Below are 18,717 nucleotides of genomic sequence, written 5' to 3' on the forward strand. Positions count from 1 at the left end.
TGGAAATGTGGTGCTTTTGTTGAAAAAATAAAAGTGACAGTTACAGTGTTTCAAATGTATTTCCCTGTGTTTTCAGTCATGGGTCCTGATGCTGCTGGTACTTATAATAATTTTACTAGGTGGACAGATGGAATAATTGGTACATTTCTATCTATAGATGGAAACACTGGTATAAATAGATTGCAGGCTTGGAAGACCAGCTGACTACCCCAGATGATGCAATGGAAAGACCTTTGGCCTTGGAATTAGATGAGTTGCTGTCACAGATCTACAGTGTGTGATGGTGGGAAGACGGGAAGGTATTTAGCTTCTCTGAGTCTTGGTTTTTATGTCTGTAAAATGAGACTAGGAATACGTACCTCAAAGTTGAAGATTAAGTGTGATAACGTATACAAAAGAACTTAATGCAGTTGGTGACACCTGGTAGGAACTGAAAAATATAATCTATCTTTATCATCTCTTTGTATTTTACTCAAATCCCTCATTTCACAGTTGAATTCAATTTGTCCTATGAGGTCAGTGCAAGCAGAAGAGCCATTTGTCATCTTTGTCATAATGATTTTACAAATGTCTATGGAAGTACAATGTATACTTGAGCCTCAGACACAATCTCCCAACTCCAAAACGTTTTATAGATTCTGATATAATCTTATTTTCACATTTTTCATTTTCTATGACTCCTAACATATCACTGGATTTAATATATGTGTGTATATTAAGAATGTAACAACTATGGATTCTCAAAGATTAACATGAAAGAAAAAATCTTAAAGGCAGATAGAAAGAAGGGGTAGGTCACTTACAAAGGAAGCCCATCAGGCTAACAGTGAACATTTCAGCAGAATCCTTACAAGCCAAAAGAGATTGAGGAGATTTTCAGCATTCTTAAAGAATTCCAACCAAGAATTTCATATCCTGCCAAACTAAGCTTTATAAGTGATGGTGAGATAAAATTCTTTCCAGACAAGCAAACACTAAGGGAATTAGTTGTTGCTAGGCCTGCCTTACAAGGCAGTCCATAAGGGAGTGCTCAACATGGAAATGAAAGAAAGATACCTGTCACCCAAAAACACACTTAAGTACATAACCCACTGACACTGTAAAGGAACTATACAATTAAGTCTACATAACAACTAACCTACAACAAGATGACAGGATCAAATCTTCTCATGTGGATATTAACATTGAATGTAAATTGGCCAAAGTCCCACTTAAAAGTCATAAAGTGGGAAGTTGAATAAAGAAGCAAGATCCAACTGTCTGCTGTCTTTAAGAGACCCATTTTACATGTAATGACACTAATAGGCTCAAAGTAAAGGGATAGAGAAAGATCTATCATGCAAATGGAAAACAAAAAAGAGCAAGAGTTGCTATTTTTATGTTACATAAAACAGACTTTACACCAAAAAATGACAAAGATGGGCATTACTTAACGATAAAGGGTTAAACTCAAAAAGAAGACTTTTCTAAATATATACACCCCCAACACTGGAGCACTCAGATTCACAAAACAAGTTTACAAAGACCTACAAAGAGACTTAGATAACTACACAACAATAGTGGAAGACTTTAATACCTCAGTGAGTGTTAGATCATTGTGGAAGAAAACTGAAAAAGATATTCTGGACTTAACACTTGACCACTTGGAACTAATAGACATCTATAGAGTATTCCAACAAACAACAGAATATACATTCTTCTCATCTGCATATGGCACATGCTCTAAGATCAACCACATGGTTGGCCATAAAGCAACTCTCAACAAATTTAAAATATCAAAATCATACCATCCACACTCTTGAACCACAGTGCAGTAAAAATAGAAATCAATTCAAAGATAAACTCTCAAAAATCATACAATTACATGAAAATTAAACAACTTGTTCCTGAATGACTTCTGGGTACAGAGTGAAATTAATTTAATAAAATTTTAAAATTTCTTTCTTTCTTTTTTTTTTTTTTTTTTGAGACAGAGTCTGTCACCCAGTCTGGAGTGCAGTGGTGTGATGGTGTGATCTCAGCTCGCTGAAACCTCCTCCTCCTGGGATCAAGTGATTCTTGTGCGTTAACCTCCCAAGTAGCTGGGGCTACAGGTATGTACCATCACTTCAGGCTAATTTTTAAATTTTTGGTAGAGACAGGGTTTCAGCATATTGGCCAGGATGGTCTTGAATACCTGACACTAGTGATCTGCCTGCCTCAGCCTCCCAAAGTGCTGGGATTATAGGTGTGAGCCACTGCACCCAGCCAAAGTTTAATTTTATTAGTGAAATTTAAAAATTCTTTGAAATTAATGAAAACAGAGACACAACATACCAAAATCTTTGGGAGAAAGCTAAAGCAGTGTTAAGAGAAAAGTTTACAGTGCTAACTACCTACATCAAGAAGTTAGAAAGATCTCAAATTAACAACCTAACATCACACTGAAAAGAATTAGAAAATCAAGAGCAAACCAACCCCAAAACTAGCAGAAGAAAATAAATACCAAAATCAGAGCAGAACTGAATGAACTTGAGATGCAGAAATTCCACAAAAGGTCAACGAAGCAAAAAAATTAGTGTTTTAAGAGAATAAACAAGATTTATAGACTACTAGCTAGATTAACAAAGAAAAAACAGGGATGATCCAAATAAGCACAATCAGAAATGAGAAAGATTATATTATAACTGAACCCTCCACCCCAAAATAAAAAATATCCTCAGAGCCTAAAGACCTCTGTGCACACAAACTAGAAAACCTACAAGAAATGGATAAATTCCTGGAAACACACAATCTGTCAGGATTGAACCAAGAAGAAATTGAAACTCTGAACAGACCAATAGCAAGCTCTGAAATTGAATCAGTAACAAAAACCTACCAACAAAAGTCCTAAATCAGATGGATCCACAGCCAAGTTCACCAAAGGTACAAAGAAGAGGTAGTACCAGTTCTACCAAAATTATTCTTAAAAATATCTAGAAGGAGGGATTCCTCCCTAATTCATTCTATGAAGCCAGCATCATTCTGATCCCCAAAACTGGCAGAGATGCAACAAAAAATGTTTAGGTGAAATACTAGCTGATCAAATCCAGTAGCATATCAAAAAGTTAATTCACTGCAATCAAGTAGGCTTTATTTCTACAATGCAAGGTTGTTTCAACATACATACACAAATCAAAAATGTGAGTCACCACATAAACAGAATTAAACACTAAAACCATGTGATCATCTCAATAGATGCAGAAAAGGCTTTTTCAACATGGCTTCATGTTAAAAACCCTTAACAAATTAGGCATCAAAGAAACATACCTCAAAATAACAAGAGACACTTATAACAAACTCAAAGGCATATAATACTGAATGGGCAAAATCCGGAAGCATTCTCCAAGGACCTTAAACAATCCAACAAGCAAAAAAACCAAACAACCCCATTTTAAAAATGGGCAAAGAACATGAACAGACAGTTTTCAAAAGAAGACATACATGTGTGGTCAAGAAATACATGAAAAAATGCTCAACATTACTAATCATCAGAGAAATGCAAATCAAAACCACAATGAGATATCATCTCATACCAACCAGTCAGGATGGCTATGATTAAAAAGGCAAAAAATAATAAATGCTGATCAGGTTACAGAGAAAAGGGAATACTTACACATCGCTGGCAGGAATGTAAGTTAATTCAGCCATTGTGAAAAACAGTGTGGTAATTTCTCAAAGAACTTAAAACAGAACTACCATTTGAACCAGCAATGCCATTATGGGGTATGTACCCAAATGGACACGTGTACTCGTAAGTTCATCACAGCACTATTCACAATAGTAAAGACATGAAATCAATCTAGATGCCCATCAATGGTGAGCCGAATAAAGAAAGTGTGGTACATATTTACTACTTGAATACTACACAGCCATAAAAAGAATACAATTATGTCCTCTGCAGCAACATGGATGCAGCCTGAGGCCATTATCCTAAGAAGATTAACACAAGAATAGAAAATCAAATACCACATATTTTCACTTCTAAGTTGGAGCTAAACATTGAGTACACACAGAAAGATGAGGAAATAGACACTGGGGACTACTGGGGTGGGGGAGGTTGGGAGGAAGGGGTGAAAGCTGAAAAACTAACTATCGGGTAGTATGCCCACCACCTGGATGATGCGTTCATTTGTACGCTAAACCCTAGTGACGTGCAATTTACTCATGTAACAAACCTGCACATGTACCCTCTTGAATCTAAATTAAAAGCTGAAAAAGATGGATCTAATAATTACAAAAATAGAGCAATTAAACACATTTACAGTTAGTTTGCTGGATTCAAATCCCATGTTCAACATCAACAGCTTCTATGATCTGGGGGGACATATTAATACTTAACCTTCTATGACTCTTTTTTTGTCTCACTTGTAAAATTAGATTAACAATAGACTTAACTCATTATTGTGAGATAATACTTTTAAAGATCTTGGAAATAGCACCTGATAAACAGTAAGCACTCAGTAAGTGCTAGCTGTCACCATTGTTGTTATTTCATCATATTTAAAAATAACAACTTATTATCCAGGATTTTCATAAGTATCTGAACATTGTGTCCATTTAACATATGTTCTTTCAATTCACCTCCACAACTTTATTTGCATTTATATGTATTTAAGGACCATATGTACAGTTATTTAGAGTGTGGTTTAAAATATATTGTGTACATTTTATTGTATTATACATTCTGTTCTGCTTAGCTTTTTAGTCATCATTATATTTCTGAGATTTATTTTTCATATATAAGTGGAAATTCATTTTTTTCTGAGTCTTTATTCCTTCACAGGCACGTAACTCCTTTTTATGATTTCCCTTTGATGCCATTTAGGTTGATGTAACCTTTTGCTTTTCCCACCAAAGCTATGATGAACATCTTTAAATATATTTCTTCATGTACCTATGTGAAGGTTTCTCAGAGATGTATACTTCAAAATAGAATGACCTAGTTGGAAGATGTAAGTGGTCTCAATTTCATTCAACACTGCCAGCTTAAGCATCTCTGCCAGTGCTCTTTTGCTATTCCAGGTTAAACTTAGAAGAAATTTCTTGTCATACAATTTCCCTGTTTTCCCATAAGGGATGCCTGCCTCTTGCCGGATTGTAGGAATTCCTTATGTTTCTTATACATTAATCCCTTGTTCGTTGTACATGTTGGGAAGCAATGTTGTATTGCCATGATTAGAACAATGTTGAGCCAGACTACCATGGTTCAAGCTGGCTCCCCCATTCACTAGCTTTGTGACCTTAGCAAGTTCCTTGCCCCCCTCTGAGGTGTGATTTCCCCATAAGTAAGACAGGGTACTAACAGTGGCCTCCCTCACAGAGAACTGCAGGACTGAATGAGTCAGTGCATGTAAACCACTTAGCATGGAGACTGGCACAGAGGGAGGCTTTAGTTGTTGTTTTAGAAACATTTTTTTGTGTGTTTGTTTCTGCTCTAATTGTTTTACCCTACCCTTTGTTCTTTGGGTCAGGGACCATGTCTCAGTAATTTTTTGTTTCTAAGTGCTTAATAAACTGCCTGGCCTAGATAGAGGGTGTTTGTTAAATGTTTATAGATTGAATGGATAGATGCTTCTGGTGTCATGTTGCCTCCCTCATTACTGAAGTCCCCTTTCATTCCCTGAAGATCGAGTTATGAGCCCCACGGAAAAACGGCTTACTTCCCTCTGCTCTATCTGTGATTAAATCAAGGAAGGGGCTCCCTTTGGGGATTTATGATAGCTTGGCTTCTGAGACATGGTTTCTTATACATTTTAAATTTATCCTCAACAGAACTAACTGCTTTCCACATTTTACAACTGTCTGCAAACTTAAAACATTTATTCCAAGTTCCATAGTGCAGGTCAATTATTGAAGCTTAGATGTCCCTGTGGTATATGAATGGAAAGATACGACTGATAAAAATTCTCTGAGTAAGGCCCAAGGAACTCTGCCTAGAGCGTAGAATGAATTGTAGATGGATTTAAGATCAGACGCCCCATTCCCCGACTTACAGGTCAGTGTTCTTTTTTTTTCCTGTACCTTAAAATTTTAGAAATATTCAGATTATCTTAAGAACTGAACTTGAGTTTCAAGAGCCTCTGTACATATATTAAAAATATGTTTCCAACCATGGCAGTTTCCCCTAACTTGGCATGGAGCTCCAATTTGGAGAAGAATCAATAACAAGTACAGCAGAGAACAAAGGATGAATGACTTAAAAGTATGCATTTATGCAATTTAGAAGGGCGGAGAAAATGGAAGGAAAAATGGAAATGAACAGGCAAAAGAGAAATGACATTGAATGATAATACTGTTTTTACAACACATAAACATCTAGTAGGACCTTGTTCATAATTCATGTACTAAATATTACAAATAAAACTGTGAGATTAAATGGAAAGGAAAGTAATATAAGAGTTGTGTAATGTTTTATCTAAATATTGCCAAAGTAATCAAAAAGATGTATAGTGACATATTTGCTATAGCTGTTAATGAGTAAATAAAAATTTATGATCACTTTATTAGTTCTTATCTAGAATTCTCATTAGTAAATTTTTATTTATTTTTTCTAATCTGTGAAGTATAAGACTTTCCATGGAGCTGAGCCATAGGGAACAGGAATATGATATAAAGGTTTCCTACATCTTGATTTAATATATCAGTAACTTTTACTTTTTGTGACTTTAATTTCAACCAATTTGCCTTCCTGAATTTTGTCTAGCCATTTTTTAGCAAATGAGTGAAAATTAGATCTTAGCAACTAAAGAATTTCCTGCCTTGTTTCTCCTCTTCTAATTTCTTTCTGGCTCTTCTAGGTAAATCAAATTAATGTAGCCTGGGTATGACATTTGGATTGAACAGCAAAATCGTGATGTTCATTGACTATTTCCAGTTGAGTTTCCTTCCGCCCTTGTTCTAGGCAAAATTGTGCAGTCCCAGAGCTCCTCTCATCCGTTAAATTTACAGGCCTTCTGAGGTTTATTAGTAACAAATAAGGACTAAACCGGGAAGGCATGAATTCTCCCTAGCCTTCTCCTACCTGCATTCACTCATTCATTCATTTTGCAAACAGTAATTAAGTACCAAGTGTAGGACACTTGCTTAGTGCTGGAGATGTAAAGATAAATAAAAAGTGGCCTTTTTATTCTATAAGGAACAGACAGTGGGTGGGAGACAATAAAAGTATTGCTATATTGTGAGTTAAGAGCCTTGGTAGCTGTCGAAAAAGATCTGAGGAACCTCTCACTGATCTGGAGAGGGCAGAAGAGATAGAAGGGTCTCTGTGGGGGGAAGGAAGGAACTGAGTTTCCAAGAACGGATAGAGATTTGTGATTGGAGAGGGGGGCTAAAAGCATTCTAGGCCTAGGGAGCTACAAAAACAATGGCTTACAAGGATATAACTTAAGTTTGAGAAAATTAAAACTCACTCAGTATTTACAGGCGGAGGAGAGTGGAGACGAATGAGTCCAGGAGAGTTAGGAGAGGACCAGCATGGAAAGGGAATTGTTTGTCATACCCACTTGCCTGGAGTTAATCCTGGAAACAACAGGGAAGCGTCCAGTCTTTCTGTGCAAGGGACTAACACAGAAGCAAACCGGATGGAGAAGGGATTTCACAGTGGCATGCCTACAGAGAGGAATTAAGATGGGCGCCCGTCAGGGGATTCAATGGGTAGGAGTAAGAAATAGTATGCAATGGAGCAGAGGCCTTGGAAATGGACAACCGACAAGAATGATAGTGAGAAGGTAGGGCTCCCCAATTTTAAGGACAGAAAGGAACTAAGGGCAAAGCAAAAATGGGGTTAAGGATGAAGGACAAGTCAGTCATATTTCCTGGTTGGGACTTGAGTATTTAGATGGTGTCATTCTCAGCAAAAGAAAATTTAGGAGAAAGAAGCTATTTGGGAGAAGAGGAGAGATGAATTGCATTAGAGATGTTTTAAGTTTCAGGTGCAGGTGCTATCTGTAGTTATCCAGGTACATTAGTCGGTTGGTGGCATAGACCCAAATACATCTGGACAATCGGATTTTATCGTGTGGTGTGATTACAGCTTATACTAATAATACTAGAAGAAGAAGTAATAATACTATAGCTCATATCTTGTTCAATGAGTGGGAAGCAAAATTGATCTCTTCTAAAGGGTCCTCTTCCCCTTCCGATTCCAGGAATCCCTATGTTCTTAATTAGATACTAGTGCCCAGGTTCAAGTATGGGTGGAAGGGAGGGAAATCTCTTTTTTAGTGCACCTGGATCGTCAAGATAAATGGTCACTCAGGTGGTGCCCTTTGCCAAATCCTGGAAACCACAGCAAATAAGCCTGCCATGGAAATTTATTGCTTAGGGTGGGCCTGCCTATTCCCAAAACATTAGCTGGAAGCTTGTGACACACCTGTCTGAGAAGTCTGAGAGTGGGAATGAGACGTTCCATTTACTGCCACTGCCTTAGGTAAGGAGTCCTTTGTAGTGTTGTGATTATTCAGGAAAGTGCCATGATAGAAATTGGCCTAGTTTTCCTTTGCAATTTATAACTCTTGAATACATCCTCCTCTCACTTCAGGCAAAGAACTCTCTCTGATGAACAGGACATTGTCTACGTTTAAAAGGGCTTTTTCCAGTGGAGATGTTCTGTATTTGCGGTGAAGAAATAGGTCCTAGAGTGAAAATGTGTTGTGCCCATAGGTTGAGATCTGGGTCTGAAGTGCTGAGGCCAAGTTGCCTGCTCCTAAGTCCTCTATTCTGGATGTTACCACCAGCGCTAGATCAACTCCCAGTCCCAGGGCTATCAATTCTTTGGAGGAGGATAACCTCATACTCTAATAGATGCTCTGACAAAAGTAGCTCGTGACAAAGGTCAGAGCCAAAGTTCAATCTGTTCCTATAGTCCCCTCTTCAAGGGTGCACTCTGACCCTACTTCCTCTCTGCCCAGAACTCTGTGTTGCTGTAAGTTCTGGGAGCCAGGACATCACCCACAATATCTTCCCCACTGATTCACGGCTGTGGCTAGGCTACTGGGTGCTGACTTACATAGATTTGGGGCTCAAGAGGAGGATGGGGATAGAACATAGAAATCTTGATTAAGGACATCTAGGGTAAGATTGCAGAGTAAGAAGCTATTGCAGAGTGGACTGATGTTTACAGAACAATAGGGATTGGAAGAGTAGGTAAGAGGAGAACAAAGAAGATGGAAAAGATTGGTCAGAGGAGAAAATGTTGTGCCAAGAGCCAATAGGGAGAGAGTTTAAAGAAAGGAGTGGCCTAGATTGAATGTCAAATGCCCGGGAATTTAAGTGAGACAAAGACTAAAAAGTGTTTTCTTTTATACTTACTCTCTACAAGCAAAATGGAGCCTTGCAATTGTTTTCACTATATAGATCCCTATTTGCATGGGCCAAAATAAAAGTACATGTGTGAAATAAATATCTATATCTATATCTATATCTATATCTATATCTATATCTGTATCTATAGATATATGTCTGCTCCTGGTTCCCGACACAGAGCTCTTGAAACCCTTGTAGACAGGGACCCTAGGAGAATCTTTTTTTTTTTTTTTTGGAGACAGAGTCTCATTCTGTCGCCCAGGTAGATCGCAGTGGCACAATCTCAGCTCACTGCAGCCTCTGCCTCCGGGGTTCACGCGATTCTCCTGCCTCAGCCTCCCAAGTAGCTGGGATTACAGGCACACACCACCATGCCCAGCTAATTTTTTGTGTATTTTTAGTAGAGACGGGATTTCCCTATGTTGGCCAGGCTGGTCTCGAACTCCTGACCTCGTGATCCGCCCGCCTCGGCCTCCCAAAGTGCTGGGATTACAGGAGTGAGCCACCGCGCCTGGCACTAGGAGAATCTTTTGTTCTAATATTTTATATTTGACCCTTGTTCCAGACACAGAACTCTTAAGATCTATATAATTTCCTGAGTAATGGGATCCTCCAACACAGTGTTCCTAAATTCCTTGGGATCTCCTGGATGATGGGAGCCTTTTACTCTAATGAGGTGACTCTTGGTGGGCTTCTGGATGGCGTCAGGGTGGGGACTGTTTGCCAGGTGAACCAACCATGTGATTAGAGGGATAGAACTTTCACCCCTACCCACCAACCTCTGAGGAGGGGAGAGGGGCTAAAGGTTGAGTTGATTATCATTGGCCAATAATGTAATCAATCTTGCTTATGTAATAAAGCCACCATACAAACCCAAAAGGACAGGATTCAGAGAGATTTCAGGTTGTTCAGCATGTGGGAGTGCCTGGAGGATGTCTGTACTCAGAGAGGGCATGGAAGCTCTGCACCCTTTCTCACACGCCTTGCCCTGTGCATCTCTTGCATCTGGCTAGTCACCTGTGACACATTCATTAATATAATCAACCCAAAAGCATAAGTAAGTATTTTCCTGAATTCTGTGAGCTCTCCAAGAAAATTAATGAAATCCAAGGAAGGAGGCTTGGGAATCCCAACTCATACCTCTCTCCTCATATGCATAGGTGACAATCTACAGCTTGCAATTGGTGGCTGAAGTGGAGGGCAGTCTTATGGGACTGAGCCCTTAACCCACACGGTCTGACTTTACCTCCAGGGAAATAGCGTCAGAATTGAATTGGATTATAAGACATGCAGTTGGTGTCTGCTGGAGAATTACTTTTTATGTGAAAGAAAATTAAAACCCACATATCTGGCTTCAGAAGTGTTCTGTGTTGAATGTTGTGAGTGAGAGTAAAAATAATTCTATTTATTTCCCCCTATCTCTTATAGTATGTCAGAGGAAAGCATGAAGGAGTCTATCATAAACATTCTGTAGGAGAACCCAGGCCGGGCAGGACAGGGGCTCTGAGACACAGAGTAAAATAGGACCAGAGTAGAGTATGAAGCAATGTGGCAGGAATGTGAGAATTATAGAAGATGAAAATTATTGTTAGGACTTTGGGGGAGGTGAGAAGGAGTGATTGGGGAGCGGGAATGCTTTTTCTTCTTTCCTCCTGCCTGCCTCTGCCCCAGTTAATCCTGACCTCACTAATACTGGTCAGGGGATGAGGTGGGAAGTGCCTGGGGATGAGGTTAAGGTGTAGTCAGAGAAAAAACTTGACTAAAAAGGAAAAAACAAAGGAGTGGGGGTAATCCCAAAAACTGTGGAGGAGACTGACAGTGACTGCTTGGAAAGGATTAAATATAAACAGCAAGTCATAACATAAATAATTCCATCAATACTTCAACACTTTAACAGTTTTGATGTTTTTTAAAAATTAAATTGACTAAATTTTCTTAGACACATCAATGACACACATTTAACCAACCACAATTATTCTAAAAAGAAAAATGAAAAAATGAGCCAATCTATATATTTTTTTTGTTTTCAATTATTTAAGGATTTATATTTATGTTGCCAAAACAGGCAGTTAATTTAGTTAATGTAGTCAACCGGCCGGTCATTTCAGGAGGAAAACAGGGCTTTCACACAAGTGGTGTTTCAGAATGCACGTCCCAAGTCCCAGCTGTTTGGCTGGAGTTTTTCCTTTTTTTTTAATGTAATATTGGCATGAATAAATATGGCTCTTTAGGCCAGGGATGGAAATGGAAAAAAAAAAAAAAAAGCCTGTTAAAATGTGAACAGTAGTTGAGGATTATAGCAAAAAAGATAATCCTACAATATCTTCTGCTGATACAGTGACTATTTCTAAAGAGTTTAATACTTCATTGTATGATTTCCCATAAAATCATAGAGATAGACGAGATGCAGGTATGGGCAATATTTATACTCTAGATAAGTAGAAACTAGAGTCTCAATTTGTTACATATTTAGAGCAATTCCAGGCAACACATCTCAGGCAGGACCATAAATATGGCTTGTGTTTTTCAAAATCCCACTCTGTCCTTCATACATTATATTGCATGATCTCCACATCTTAAGGAAGCAAATTTCCTCTAGTTGCAAGCCCCCTGTGGGTGCTAAGTGCTTATTTGTTGAAGCTGGTGGTAATGATCAACATAGCTGTCATCATCTGGAATGAACAAATGGTCAGTAGCCAAAGGGAACCCAAAGGCAGATGAGTGTTTGTGGAATTTTATTGTGAGTAATAATGGTGTGAATGGAAAAGTGAAGTGAGCATCTAAAGAAGAAGGGAAATGTTGAAGGCAGGCCCGTCTTCGTTTCAGTTTAGTTAAGCTTAGATTTTTATGACACTGAAATAAATGGGAGACTGTTTTAAAATAAGCTTTTCACAAAAAGGAAACATAAAGACAAGGAAGTGATGACAATTTTGACATAAAGCAACTGATAAAAACCCAAGTGGGAATACCCATTAAAACTGAGCATCTAGTAACAACTGGCAGATGTGAGAGCTCCTTACCCTGAAGGTATAAGGGAATGAATTAATGAATTTGCCAGCAATGCTTTTTCTAACAGTCACGTAAGAAAACTTGAGGCAACACCAGAGGAATAAAGTGCTCATGATAAGCAATTCACTTTGCATCTAACTGATGGCAGTGTAAACCCCCATAAACCCAAGATTTTTATAATGTTGGCCTTAAGATGTCAATGATACGTTTTGCTTCTCCCATCTACAAAATGATACAGAGCAGGGAAACTTTGGTTATGGACTTTCTGTCTATTACACATCATCTTACTTTTCTATCACACTTGGCGTTCTTTCTTTTCTAGCCCATTTTAGAAATAAAACCACTCAGAGTTGGAATTAACTTTCTACTTGAAGGGTAGCAGGATCTGGTCCTAATATAGCACACTGTTAGCCAGACCTTTCTATTACATTTTGCTTCCCTATAAAAGGTTTAATTGGTTGTACGACTTTGGGCAAGCGACAAAGGTTCAGTGTCTAAATTTCCTAGTTTAGGAGTTAGGTTCTTTCCAGGCTTAAAATTACATGAATTTTTATCTGTTTCATCTAGGCAGTAACTCATACACAAATTACTTTAGCATGAAATGTTACAAATTCTATAAGAAATCAAGTTAGATTACCATAGGGACATTCTTGAGAGCAGGGGATCTGTAAGGATACTTGCTGTGGGGTCTCAGCAAAGCAAGCAGAGGCAGGAGAAAGAAAGTCAGGTGGATACACTTCCAGGGCTGCTTAATTCAGTGCTCTCTGCGTTGGAGTAGGTGGAGTAGAGTCAACTGCCTCCTCCTCAGCTGGGAGTGAGCCCAAGAGGCAGATTCTTATCCTGGGTCAATATTCTGAAAATGTGTTCTACAGAACACTATTGCAGAGATTTTTAATATGAATTACATTAAAGAGGGCTCTGTAGTAATATAAATTTGGGGACATGCTGGGTTATAGAAAATCAAACAGAATTCGTCCCAGGAAGGGCTTTCAGGGTGCTTGATGGACTAATACACATTGTGAAACTCCATAAGGGGGATTTTACAGTGTTCAGTAGTTCCCAAGCTTATCTGAACACGAAACAGTTATTTTATTTATTTTTTTAAATAGAAATTCTCAATGGTTCAATTTTCTGATAAACATAGTTTTGGAAACATTCTTGGTAGAAATCCATGGCAAATTCAAATTCACTCCAGTGAGTCAGGGTGGGGGTTCAAGGGATTCCTTTGATGTAAAATCCTGGCATGCATATTAATTAAACCTGTTTTTAACAAGCCCCAATTTACAGATAACTGTGGGGGCAAAACCAGCTTCCAGAACTCTTATGTTGAGCTTCAACCTGTTTTTATTTTTTTAGGTTTTGTTTATTTGCTTGATCTTACCTACTAATTAAGGTTTAGTTGAATTTTGACTGAAAAAAATATTTTTAAAATGTGTACCTATTTATATTCTTTCCTCTGAGGTGTCAATAATACATACATTTTTTATTCACACAGGATTTCAGAAAATATTTCATTAGCCTTTTATGAAATTGATGAACTTTCCAACTCACCTTTACTTAATGGCAGCAAAATTCACCGTTGATTTTTCTGGTTAATTTAATCACATTGAAGATCCACTACACCCCATGTAATTCATAATGTATCAAGTTTCAAATTTCCAGTCATTCCAAACGAGGATCAAAATTTGAAAACAGACCAAAATGTATAATTGCGTATACATTTTTAAAAATTGTTAGGATTTTTAAAATTCTTGAATGAGACAAAACTCCTTTTGAAGATTAACAAATAACATAAAAATAGAAAGATCTCCATGTTTTCCTTGTTCTTCCACTCTGACATAAAAGGGATTTTATAATGCTATGCATTTGGGAAGAAAAGTTTAAATAAAAGAAAGCAGAATCCCAACTGGAGGATTAATCTATTACTCCATAGACGTCTCCCTCAGCCACAAGGCAGTAAAGAGTCATTTATGTGTCCAAGAGGAGTTTAATGTTGTTTTTTTTCCACTTGCAAATATCCAATGGGGAAAAAAAAATCTGTAGATAGAAAAATGGCAAAGTGATTTGTCTCAAGTTACCGTATATATCGTGCATTCGATAAATACCTCTGATTATTTTTCAAATGTATTCAGTCTGATGAGTCCCCAGTAAAGTCTTGCTCAGCGTATTTCCAGTCATTTTGAAAGCCTCATGTAGGCCCTATGAAATCCCGGCTTACCAAGATTCATTTAATTGGATTTTATGAGAATATTGTTAGGTGAGACCTATTTGGCACCCAGGCATTTCTCTACTCTGCCAAGATATAACATTCTTAACAAACACAGAAACAAAAAAACAAACAAAATAAAGTTCAAGAGCAGATTAGATTTATTGGCATTGCAGCCCATTACACAGTACTAATACTTTATTGATCCTACCAGATGTAGAATCACCTATGCAAAATGATTTTCCCTAATAAAATCAAATAACTGTTGGGGAGTGGGGAGTGAGGCATAGTTGCCTTAACATTTGAGACCACAGTATGAGAACAATGAATTACAATCAGAAAGTGAAGACAATTTCTTTAATATCTTTGAAAATATTTAAACTATTAATTTTGTCTCCTTACACTTTTTGACCTTTGGAACCCTTGAATTCTCAGAAATGCTCAGGACCCAAAGAGATTTTGTAATTTTATGTGTTATATGTATCCACATATATAGTGTTCGAAATTAAAACTGAGTCATTTTTAAAGTGCAGAAATGCACAAGTACACGTGAGATGCATTAGCTGCCAGAGTGTTGATGTCATCATACAGCTTCTGGAAAAGTCACTGTAAGTAACAGCCAGAGCAACCAGGCAAGAGAAAGAAATAAAAGGCATCCAAATAGGAGGAGAGGAAGTCAAACTATCCCTGTTTGCTGATGATGATAGGGCTCCAATGAGTAGAGGAACATCAGGGTTCTTGGTCCTCACGCTGGTTTAGGTAAAATGACACGGACACACATAGAGTGGTTTTAAAGAGCAGAGAATTTAATAGGAAAGAATGGGCAAGAAGGAAAGGAGAAGGAAAAAGCTCCCCTGTACAGAGACAGAGGGAGGGAGGCTCCAAAGCCCAGAGAGGGAACCCCAAGTGCAGTGGACACCAGCTAGATATATATGCAGAGGCTGGAGGAGATGATGGCTAGTCTGATTTGCATAGGGCTCAGGGGATTGGTTTGACCAGGCATGTCATCCACATAGCTCTGGAAAATTTGGCCCTCCCACCCTAGCCTTTAAATATGCAAATATAGGGCACCATTATGTTCTATACACGTGAGAATACGTGGGGACGGCCATGTTGCCAGGCACATGTGGGGAAAGGGGAAGAAGGCCATGGGAATCGCCATGTTTGGGTGGACCCAGTTTCTAATGGCCTGCATTTGCATATCAAAGGTTGCCGGCCTGGCTCTAGGAGCCAGGGCTTTCCTGCTAGACAAAAAACATTTCTGGAGCTGCTTTAAAAGAAACAGCTTTCTAAGGATCTCTTTTCCTCTCTACCTGACTAAAATAATTTCTTAATAACCCTACCACAATATGATTCAATATGTAAACCCCATAGTCTCTGCCCAAAAGCTCGTTGATCTGATGAACAACTTCAGCAAAGTTTCAGAATACAAAATCAATGTGTACAAATCAGTAGCATTCCTATACACCAACAACATAAAAATTGAGAGCCAAATCAAGAATGCAATCCTATTCACAATAGTAATTAAATATGTAGTAATACAGCTAACCAGGGTTGGGGTGGGGGAAGATCTCTGTAATAAGAATTACAAACTACTGAAAGAATCCAGAGATGACACAAACAAATGAAAAAACATTCCATGTTTATAGGTAGGAAAAATCAATGTTTTTTAAGTGGCCAGACTGTCCAAAGCAGCTTATAGATTCAATGCTATTCCTATCAAACTACAATGGCATTCTTCACAGAATTAGAAAAACTATTTTAAAATTTATATGAGACCAAAAATGAGCCCAAATAGCCCAGACAATTCTAAGCAAAAGGAACAAAGCTAGAGTAATCACATTGCTTGACTTCAAACTCTACTACAAGGATATGGTAACCAAAACACCATGGTACTGGTACAAAAACAGACATATAGACCAATGTAACAGAACAGAGAGCCCAGAAATAATAATGCTGCACACCTCCAACCATCAGAGATTCAATAAAGTTGAGAAAAACAAGCAATGGTGAAAGGACTTCCTATTCAATAAATGGTGCTGAGATAACTGGTGAGTCATATGCAGAAGATTGAAACTGAATCCCTTCCTTATACTATACACAAAAATCAACTCAAGATGGATTAAAGACTTAAATGCAAAACCTGAAACTATAAAAACCTAGATAACCTAGGAAATGCCATTTTGGACATGGGACCCGGCAAAGATTTTATGATGAAGATGCCAAAAGCAATTACAACAAAAGCAAAAATTGACCTTTCAAAGCTAAGTAAACTAAACAGCTTCTGCACACCAAAAGAACTATCAACAGGATAAAAAGACAACCTGCAGAATTAGAAAAAATATTTGCAAACTATGCATCTGACAGAGGTCTAATATCCAGAATCTAAGCCAAAAGATTGGAAACCCCTGTGTCCAATCTTCTGGCATCCCTGGGCCACACTGGAAGAAGAAGAGTCGTCTTGGGTCACACATAAAATACACTAATACTAACAATAGCTGATGAACTAAAAAAAGAAAAAAAATCACAGAAAAAGCTCATAATGTTTTAAGAAAGTTTACAAATTTGTGTTGGGTCATATTTAAAGACGTCCTGGACCACATGTGCCCTGCAGGCCACGGGTTGGACAAGCTTGATTTATAAGGAACTTAAACAAATAACAACAACAACAACAAAAACAGACATTAAAACATGGTCAAAGGACATGAACAGACAGTTTTCAGAAGAAGACATACATGCAGCCAACAAGCTACATGAAAAAAAAGCTCAATATCGCTAATATCATTAGAGAAATACAAATCAAAAGTCAAAGGCAATGAGATACCATCTCACACCTGTCCGAATGGCTAGGCAAAAAAATAACAGATACTGGTCAGGTTATGGAAAAGAGGGAATACTCATACACTGCTGGAGGGAAATGTAAATTAGTTCAGCCATTGTGGAAAGTAGTTTGAACATTTCTCAAAGAACTGAAAACAGAATTACCATTTGACTCAGCAATCCCATTATAGGGTATATACCCACAGGAATATAAATTGTTCTACCATAAAGACACATGCGTGTGTATGTTCATTGCAGCACTATTCACAATAGTAAATGCCCATCAATGGTAGACTGGATAAAGAAAATGTGGTACATATACACCATGGAATACTACACAGTCTTAAAAAAGAATGAGATCATGTGCTTTGCAGCAACATAGGTGGAGCTTGAGGCCATTATCCTAAGCAAATTAATATAACAACAGAAAACCAAATGCCCCCCGTTCTCACTTACAAGTGGGAGCTAAACATTGAGTACGCATGGACACAAAGAAGCAAACCACAGCCATGGGGACCTACTTCAGGGTGCAGGGTGAGAGTGAGGATCAAAAATCTGCCTATCGAGTACTATGCTTTTTACCTTAAGTCATCTGTATACTAACCCCCCTGGCATACAATTTACATATATAACAATCCTATACATGATCTTCTGAAACGAAAATAAAAGTTAAAAAAAAAAAACTCACTGTACACTGGTGAGAGAAAGGGAATAAAACAAGGAAACAAAATGTTTTAGTATTATTAAAATACTTTTGCTTTATGGACCCCCGCAAGAGGGACTCAGGGACCCCAAAGGGACTGTGGGTCATACTTTAGAAGTGTTATATTAATTAATTAATTTAATAAATGTTAACCAGTAACAACTTTTTACAGGGAACAGAGAGAGACACTGGAGATACATGGTTAACAGAACAAAGTCCTTGACCCTTTGATGGTTTTATTGCTCAAACAGAATGCAATTCATAAGTTTCAGAATAAGCTTCTTGAAGGTGAGATCATGTTTTTCTTATGATTTGGCCTCAAAATTCTGTGGATGTACATAGTAAATGCTCAATAAATGCTTACACAATAAAAGGAATGTTCCGAGACTTACCTGAAATACTAAAATTTCTGTCCTTTATCACTGAACCTATGATTATGTACTATATCTGAAAATGTGCCACATTACATCATTTTCAACATGGGTAAATCATGAGTCCCTAACTCTTATTCTGCTATTCCCCAAATAATGTATCATAAGAAGAAAACTAGATTAGGAAAGCCTAAATCAAATGACATGATCAAAGAGACACAGAGATTAATTGATTGTTATTCAACTGTGTAGCATTATTCTCTTTGAATTTTTGAGTTCTAAAG

The 18,717-nt window shown here is 37.8% G+C and overlaps 1 long non-coding RNA gene across 1 annotated transcript; it reads left to right on the plus strand.

The window, feature by feature from the left end:
• Positions 1 to 1,976: 1,976 nt before the first annotated feature.
• LOC135968230 (uncharacterized) lies at positions 1,977 to 18,468 on the plus strand. Its single transcript, XR_010582844.1, has 2 exons — positions 1,977 to 2,093; positions 18,235 to 18,468. It is a non-coding gene; the product is annotated as an uncharacterized lncRNA (long non-coding RNA).
• The last annotated feature ends 249 nt before the right edge of the window (positions 18,469 to 18,717 follow it).

This window comes from Macaca fascicularis, chromosome 18 (genome assembly GCF_037993035.2).
Source record: "Macaca fascicularis isolate 582-1 chromosome 18, T2T-MFA8v1.1".
Lineage (NCBI taxonomy): Eukaryota > Metazoa > Chordata > Mammalia > Primates > Cercopithecidae > Macaca > Macaca fascicularis.